The sequence below is a fragment of the Grampus griseus genome (genome assembly GCF_964374135.1).
Source record: "Grampus griseus genome assembly, contig: HAP1_SCAFFOLD_563, whole genome shotgun sequence".
Lineage (NCBI taxonomy): Eukaryota > Metazoa > Chordata > Mammalia > Artiodactyla > Delphinidae > Grampus > Grampus griseus.
This window is the reverse complement of record NW_028132894.1, coordinates 87,803-97,057: the sequence shown is the minus strand read 5'-3', so window position 1 is coordinate 97,057 and position 9,255 is coordinate 87,803. Positions and strand designations below refer to the sequence as shown.

General features: G+C 42.0%; 1 pseudogene across 1 annotated transcript; it reads left to right on the top strand.

The window, feature by feature from the left end:
* Window positions 1-2,020: 2,020 nt before the first annotated feature.
* LOC309817829 (uncharacterized protein C2orf78-like) lies at window positions 2,021-8,660 on the top strand (annotated as a pseudogene). Its single transcript has 4 exons — window positions 2,021-2,120; window positions 4,729-5,475; window positions 6,754-8,184; window positions 8,364-8,660. The product of its transcript is annotated as an uncharacterized protein C2orf78-like (transcript).
* Window positions 8,661-9,255: the final 595 nt, after the last annotated feature.

The following is a 9,255-nucleotide window of genomic DNA, read 5'->3' as shown; positions in this document are numbered from 1 at the left end:
CTTCTCAGATAAGCATCATCCCCATCGGTGAAAAAACTAGTATCTCATAATAATAAAAACAGGCCTAAATATTAAATGTGTGTCTTTGGAGGTCCCATCTATGGGATATCTTCCTGGTACTAGAAAAGTCGCCAGAAAGATCAATCTTTGCACCCCTCCCTGAAAGCTTACCACCAAGGAAAATGACTAGATCCATAGATTTCCTCCCTCAAACCAGCTTACCTCAAACATAAATCATTAGCAACTCAGCCTTTACTCACATTATCACAGTCACAAGAGTGGTTAGGGAGCAAAGCACTAACCACGGGAACTAAAACAGAGGTCACCCAGGCCAAGTTGGGCTGATGGCAGATATCTGCTCCTTACGCTTGGGTGCATAATGAGACTCGCCACAATGCCTTTTTCACAGACCCTTTTTAAAGTTTCTCCACAAAATCCAACAGGTCATGTTCGTTCATGATGCTTCGAGATAAACAATCGTCAAGAGAAAAACATGCAATATGTCTTACAATGTTGCAGTCCTTAAAAATATGACAAGGAGATAACCATGTAGACAAAACCAGAGCATTTAAAATAATCTGTATTCTACAAACATACCAGTGAATGCTATTAATAAGGTAATATGACATAAAACAAAATGAGAAATATATGTAAGACTGTTCCCTTTAGTGTACAGAATTCATGGCAGTTGCTGCACTATCGAGCTACTTACATCTATGACTGTCTGTTCTGGTAATACAAAATGAGGCCAAAGTGTGTCAACTTGTTTCCCACAGAAACCAAAAAATCTACATGAATCACTTTTCTCCTGTGCCCTTTCACCTTATCTGCTCCCAGTTCTCCACGAATGTCCTCTTCCTTCTCTAATTATTCTCCTCTTCATTTTGCTTGGCCTTGCACCCAAGCATGCAAGACAGAGAATCCTAGAGGTCCAAGATTCTAGAGTGGCTGTTTGCAAGGGGGAGGAGATTACAGTAACTGCCACACTGTATATACTTCTGTGCAAAGAAAAAGGGACAGTATTCAGAATGTCTCTCACATATAAAAGAGCTGGATGGCAGGATACCTGTGTGGCCCAAAGAATCAGAACAACCAAAGGCTGGAAGAGGAAAGGTCTGCAACCAGCTCTGTCTGCTAGCTCTCTGGTATTTGCTTCCAACATGCAGAGTATATTTTGTGAAGCATCAAACACTGAAAAGAAGACTCCTGCTGCAGGAAGATGACAGCAAGTAACATTCATGAGGGTAAGAATGCAAGATCAAGGTTTGTCCTAGACACAATGCCCATAATGGAAAAAAAAAAAAAAAAAAAGAAAGAAAGCAGAAGAGAAATGTTAGTCCAACCTGGCCCATCCTCGCCCTGCCCAAGGAAGGTAGGAGTCAAGGAGACGAAACTAAAAAAGAGCCTTGGACCACAACATTCTCCACAAGGTACACTCAACAAACTTCACCCTACTCTTTAACTAAGTTACAAAAAGAGCTTCTTAATCCCTACACTTGCTCCTTAAAAGCTGCTATAAGTTCACTAATTAGACAGATACGATTTCAGAACAACTGTAATAGTTCAAACTAGATGGCTCTTTCCTTCCAAAGGATATTAATTAAGATATATATAGCTCTAAGTATATGATACATAAAATATTAATACTCTGTAGGATATAAGTAACTGTTAGTAAATTATATTAATGAATGTCTGTAAGAAATGTTGCAATGATTTTCCTAATGTAGGAGCCTGGGGGAGGTAAATTGGTCTTCTAGGATTTCCTCCCCAGAGCTCAGAAATTTAGGTGTTGTTTTAGCTATCCTACACTTTCTCCATCCACCCCCGCCTTCCTGTTGGGGATCAGACCTCCCTATTGGCTATCTCATACCTTGAAACTGCCTGCTTTGTGACATCATTCTCCTACCAAACCCACTACCACTTGGTAGAGTCTTGGGGTTTCCGTGGAGTTGTCTGTAAATAAATTTGGATCATCACAAGTGACCAGTGACCAGTAACCAGTGACCTTTGTACTGGACACATGCGCCATTCAGCTGCAGCCACTCAGAAATGCTCTGGTGTTGTCTCCTCATCCCTTGTATCTGCAGTTGATGCTTCTTCTTCTTCTCTGACCATGTCAGGTAAGAAAAGAAACTTTTCAAAGTTTTTCATTAGATTTATTTTGCCCCTAAATTTACTAGTAGATTCAAAATAGCACGGAATAATGAGGGAAAGTATTGAACTAGAGCTCTGGAGACCTAATTTCAGTTTTGATTTTGGCATTTACTAACTGTGTGACTTTGGACAAATCATTGACTCTCTCAGAAAGCCTGATTTTTTCCTTATCTGTTACATTAGGATAATACATTGGTTGACCACTCTGATCCCTTTCTTTTCTAATATTGAGCCTTAAAAGGGTACCCATGTAGAAAATGAAATCAGAGACTTCTCAAGAGTGTTTCAACAGAAAGACAGAAAAGCCAGGTGACAAAGAAAACTAGCAATATATACCAAGATGTTTCATCTCTAATGGTCTCTCTCCACTAATATTTCGACTAGTTGAAAAGAGAAAACAGGGAGAGAGGATGGAGAGTACTCGGCTATAGGGAGGTCCAGAGTCAAATGTAAGGAAGTTTAGGATAGTTTTCATCAACTTTTCACCAGAAAAGTCATACTCTGTTTTTTTTCTTTTACTGCCTCTCTGAATACAGTTGGTACTTGACAGTTTTGAATATAAATATCTTAGAAATATGTTCTAGAAATGATGCTTCCTATATACAAGAAACCAAAGTGGTTATCTAGGGGTCTGCTTTTCAATGTTTTATTCTTTCTAATTTTTAAACTATGTAGATGTTTCTCCAATTAAAAATTTTAAACGATATCTTCTAAATTGAATCAGAAGGACTATTTCCTTTGTGTGATATGTAGGTTCTAAGGCAAGGTTGCTTTTCATCTTTACAGTTCTTTCCTTCCTAACACAGAGAGCACATTGATCAACAGCCATCATTCATTTTTAGATCTTAGCTACCTAAGAAGAAAAAGTCAAGCCCCACATCTCTAATTCCACATTGAGGGAATTCGCTGGCGGTCTAGTGGTTAGGACTCGGTGCTTTCACTGCCAGGGCCACGCGGCACGGCAAAAAAAAAAAAAAAATTCCACATTTATCTAGAACAATATTGCGGAGTCCTTTCAATGTTCTTACGTTTGAAAATCTCTTTTAATTGGATTCTAGTGATGATGGTGTTTTTAGGTTTTGGGATGTCATCTTCTTGGATGCTGAAGATGATTATAATCTAAGCTCTAGGATAAATACAAAAACCTTCTTGATACTTTTTAAGCTTCCTTTCTGCTTATTATATATTTCTATTCTTTGAAACATATATTTCTACCAGGCTTAATACCTGTTACTTGCTGGGTAAAAATATGAATGAGCACAATAATGAAATTCTTTTACACTTATTATTTTGCTGTTTGCTTTGTACCAGTTTTCACTGAAATACTTGCCTGCATATATTGTGGCTACCTATACATTCACATTGATTGAATTTTGTTGCTTGTTATGCATTTTTACTGATATAGCTTCTCTGTCTGTATGTATTGGCTAGGAATTCATTCAAAATCACCTTCTATCGTGTTTTTTGGTTAATAGTATTCACTAAAATACAGTGGACAAAATTCACTTTCATAACATTGCACGTATGGTACAGAAGGTCATTTGTTAGTAAACTCATTATGCTTTGATACTTGCCACATACCCCAGTTTTCATAACTATGTATTTTGTTTTCATTATGTAATATGTTTTTCATGATTTTTCTTTGTCTTTCTAGAACTTATTGCATCTTCCTGCATATAAATCATACACAATATATCAGTTTATTCATGTATTAATTATTACTGCTATTATTATTGGTGGTGGTGTTATAACCACTTTATAGATGAGTAATCTGAAGTAATCAGATAACTTTTTTCTTTCCAAAAGCACTTAAGAAATTCACTTTCGGGTAATCATTTTGAGGTAGGATGAGAAACCAGGCTTGAAGAGGGTAAAAATGACTCTTTAAATTTACCAGGTGGACTGAGCTATATGTGAACTCTAGGTAATAGCGTGGGAACTGCACAAGCAAAGTGAGACACTGAAGATTACAATGGTAATAGCTGTACTGTTTTCTAATGGACAAAAAAACTGCTTATAGTATAAGTTCTATTTCTCCTGCTTTCTGGCAGTATCATGCTCAGAGTAGCGTCCTGCCAAGGAAGTCAGGATACTTAGGTTCTGAAACCTGGCTAGGATACTAACATAATGAGAGAATTTGAACAAGTCAACCCGACCTCTCTGAGCCTCAGTTTCCTTCCTCATGACACTGTGAAAATAGAAGTTCTCTAAGGACCTCCTAGTTCTAAAATGCTTCCAGTCTAGGAAACAGCATAGAAGTCAATACTAGCGCAGGCTGAAGGGAAAGATAGGGTAGGGAGAAGGTTGCTTCCAGCCTAGAGAACAATGTCTGAACCATACCACTTGGGTCTTCTGCCCATCTGTGCCCAACATGGGAGCACAGGCAGTTAATACAGAAGAGTGTAAAACTGCTCAGTCCTTACAACCATCATAACGGTCTGATTTTTGGTTTCTCAGTAAGTATTGACATTAGAGGTGTCCTGATAGCAAGAATCTTAAGATAATGCTGTTCCTCAAACATAGTGAGAATTTATCAATCTCCCTGATTTTTTCATTACCCTCTTGTTCTTACAAAAAATTTCCAAAATCCACCTGTACTTGGAACTCTAAATTCTCTGCAGCACTCTCTTCCTGTGGTGAGGAATGCAACTTCCCTAACAGGAAGTGTCTGCAACTTCTCCAGAGTCTCTGCTCCTGCCATCAGTTCGGCATCAGCTATGGCTACCTTTTTCCAGACACTCATGGGTAGTGCCTACCTTCACCAACAGTCTAGCACAACTATGTTATCTGCAGTTACTGACCAGAGCCAGATCTCCACTTCAGCTGCTTCCTATCCAGGTGTTCTTGACTGGAACATCACAGGAAGCACTGAAAAGAATTCTTCTTCACTCGGAGACTTTACTCTGGCCATCACTGACCAGCACACAGCTGCTTCCTCCATGTTTATGGCAGCCCAGTATGATAAAACTGCAGACCCCAATAACATGGTCCCTCTATATCCATCACTTTCTGCCAGGCTTGCTCAGGGAACACCATCTCAAATTCCAAATCAGGGACACAGCCTGTCACTTCCCTACCAGGAAGGAAGCCAGGTATATTACTATAACTAAGGCACATTGGGGTCTTTACTGTATGGAGAACTTGGCTCCTGCATGCAATCCTATGGCTCTGTGTCATACACATGAAGTAGGGCCTCTGTGCAACCAGAAATGGTAATGGTACTAAAGGAGATTCAACCCACAAATATCCAACCACCAGCTTCCACCTCTGGAATCTACTACCCTGTGCCTGCTCAACCCATCACAGAAACAAGTTTTCAAGGTAAGTACAAACAGCAAGAAAGTTGAACAATGAGGTCAGCATTAAAAAATGGGGTCAAGTCTACAGCTGGAAAGTGGTGTACAGACAGGTAGAATTTAGATCCTGAGCCTTTAATAACCACTACCTTCGCTCAGGGCTCTCTGTTTTTAGACTCTATATTAGAACACCTAGGGCTTCCCTGGTGGTGCGGTGGTTAAGAATCCGCCTGACAATGCAGGGGACACGGGTTCGAGCCTTGGTCTGGGAAGATCCCACATGCCGTGGAGCAACTAAGCCCATGTGCCACAACTACTGAGCCTGCATTCTAGAGCCCGTGAGCCACAACTACTGAAGCCCACGTGCCTAGAGCCCGTGCTCCGCAGCAAGAGAAGCCACCGCAATGAGAAGCCCGCACACTGCAACCAAGAGTAGCCCCCGCTAGCCACAACTAGAGAAAGCCCGTGTACAGCAATGAAGACCCAGTGCAGCCAAAAAAATTCATGCATAACATAAATAAGTGCAAAAAAAATAAATAAAAATAAATTTTAAAAAAAGCACACCTAATTGAGGTGGGAAGGTGGGAGGGACTCTCTAAAGGTCATCTATGCTACATGTACAAGAACCCCGAGAGCATACCAATAGGTACCACATTTTTCACTGTTGTAGCCGATCATTCCCCCTGTACTACCACAGTGTATCACTCCCTTCCCTGATCTACTGCTAGAGTCTCTTTGGAAGGTGTTTCAGATCTCTTATTATGATAGTGCCAGTTTACCTGTCCTCACTTCCTTAAATTATACGAGGATTTAAGACCTTGTGGTCCGGGATCCTGTCCAGAGCAAGTAGGCTAAGACTCTGTCTTTGTTTATATGTTTCATCAGGAAGGGCTCTACTCCCTCTCCTAGTTCATGGTGTGAAGTGTTCTTAGCCTTTCAGGAAAGTGGGGAGAATTGAAAGGACTCTATATGAGAATGCTAGGCTTTGTAAAACATTTCATTTTTAAAAAAATAAGACTCATTTTTTATTTGACTTCTAACAATCCTATGAAATACAAAGAAAGCCAAGAAATCAGTGACATGAAATGATCACCAGTAAGAATTACAACAGTCTCCGCTTATCTCGTAGCATAGGGCACTGTCTGTGATTCTTAAGAAGAGTTAGTAGAAATGCCTTGCCCATCTTGCCCCTAAGCACCAACACAGCAATCACGTAACTTGAAAGGTACGTGATTGCTGTGTTGGTGTTTAGGGGGAGCATCTCACTTACCAGGGAATGACTTCTACCTTGATTCCTTTGTAGGGATGGAGACTTCCCTGGTGATGAAAAATTCCCTGGGATTGCAGCCTCCAAGCCAGACATTTTGTGTGACACAAACTCAAGAACTCCCCAAGTCCTGCAGGGGCAGAAATATTCAGATAATTGAGAGTAACCCACCACCTGAACTTGGGGACATTTCAGGGACAGCTCCAGTCCAGAGTGCCAGTAGTCTCCTGGCCCTGCCTCCAGCTCCAAGCCAGGGAAAAATAGACAGGAAGCACTTGGAGGATATTACAACCAAGCTTTCAAAGACTCTGGATGCCTACCAGATCCCAAGAGAAAACCAAGAGCCTCCACTACTCCCTTTAGATATCCCTGATATTCACCAGCTCCTGGCCTGCACGGATCCCCTCAGCCAAGAGGAGAAGCCTGGTTCTGAAAATACTGATCTGGGAAAGAACAGCCTGGGTCTTGAGGACCGAGGGACAGTTGAAAATGGGATGGAATCTAGCAGTGGTTTTGCAGATATTACTACACTGGCGGAGGATATTCACCTTCCCCAGCTCTTTAATTCTTTGAAAGATCTTGATCAATCAAAAGGTCCCAACGTGATCAAAGCCAAAGACACCAGAGCCATTAAGGTGAATCAGGTGCAGGAAAAGACAAGTGTCATAAAGGTTCCCTCTGATCAACCCAGGAAGAACAAACATAAAGCCTCTGAGCCTATCAGTGGTGCTCCCAAGGCCAAAATCCAGCCAAAGAATCTAGAGGGGGAGAAGTGGTTCTATGCAATGCTGCAGTCAGTGACAGGGCTCCTGTGAACATGGTCAAGGATTCTAAAGGCAAACCTCAGAAAGCTGCATCCAGAAAGATCAGCAAAATGAAGAGCCATGGACAGGAAAGGACCACAAGGACCAGAGGAAGAAAGAAGGCTGAAGAGAATAAGCAGTCAGGGAACGAAGTCAAGGCAGAAGAGAAGCCAACAATTCCCCAGACGAAGCAAAAGCAACACCAAACTGAGCTTATCCAAGAGAGCTTTAAAAAGCCTCGAACCTCCATAGGCATGCGCATGCTGGAGTCTGTGAAGGTTTTTCATGCACTGGGGAAGAAGAATGATAAGAGAACTGGGCTCTCCTCCTGTTGGGTCTTGGGAAATTCAAGCAAACCTAAAGACCCCCAGCCACCCCAGCTATCCAGCCATGGCGGAATACCCCATGTGAGGGTAAGGGTCCTGAGAAAACTCAAGTCGAATCCCAGAAACCAGACAGCAGTGCTGAAAGAGAGTGTCCGTCTCCACCCCAGTATGAGCTGCTGCCTCCTGGGAAGGTCAAGTTGATATATCTGCCTTTTTCTGCCTGGGACAAGCCTCAAGCTCAACCTGCTCCTCGGAGGCCACAGTCTCTGGCCTCACATCGGCCTGCTGTTGCTGACCGTGCCCACCCTGCTTCTACTAACTCAGCTCAACCTGCTGCAGTCAGTTCATCCTAGCCAGCTCCTGCCTCTTTGCCAGGTCCTGCCAAACCATCTCAGCCAACTGTGACCAACCCAACCCAACCCAACTGGGTTGGACCGACCGTACCCAGCCTAGTGTCCCTCAGTCTGCTGCTCCTAGGCCTGCACCCTAAAAAACTTCATCTTGCACTTCTCTCCAGCGGGAGCCTGTTCCCCCTGCTGTGACTAAGCGCCAGTCCCCAGCCAAGCTCCAAACCCCATTTCTACTCCAAGACTTCAGCAAGCAACCAGTTCCATGGAGGGAATGCAATGTTCCTGAGGCAGTAATGTCAAAGCCCATCGAAAAAGAGCAGAGGCCAGAGCGGGAGGTCATGAAGAGGCGGGCCCAACAACAAGGTGAGAATGCTGCCAAATACACCTCTTTGGGGAAACTGCAATTTTTCATTGAGAGGGAAAAAGAAATGGAAATTGCTGACTACTACGGATATTTAAAGTAAGAGCTGCTAGGATTGTTGGTGCCACCTTGGGGACCAGCTGTTCTTCCATGTATAGATAAGATAGGTATAAATTTCTCTATTTATTTTGATGTATTTTCAAACAATAAAACTGAATAAATAAATGTAATAAAATTAATAGGTAATAAAACTTTTGAATTTTGAGATGCTGCTAACTGTGGTGTGTGTTTTTTTTTTTTTTTTTTGATGGGGTTGGAATCAAAGTCTGCATGAGAAAGGAAGGACTGAAAGTTGGATGGGACAATGAAGGAAAGGGGTAAAAACTGAGGAAAGAAAAAGGAACTTGGCCCAGGGCTAGGAAGGCCAAAAGAGATTTATGGATTTATGAAAGGAAGCAGGAGTGAGGATGAAATGGCAGAAGTAAAAAGCAGGGTCAGAGGTCAGGGTTGAAAGAACCAAATCTGAGTAGAGTTGAAGATGACAGAAGGTGACTCTAGGTTTACTAGGAGAAATAGAAAAGGTCTCTTGGGGAGGTTGGCCTTAAGTCTCACAACCACCAGATAGGTATTTAAGAAAACAGGAGGTTCAGGACACATCTCTGAAAGGTTTGAGTTGCCTTATTCAGGTGTGATTATAG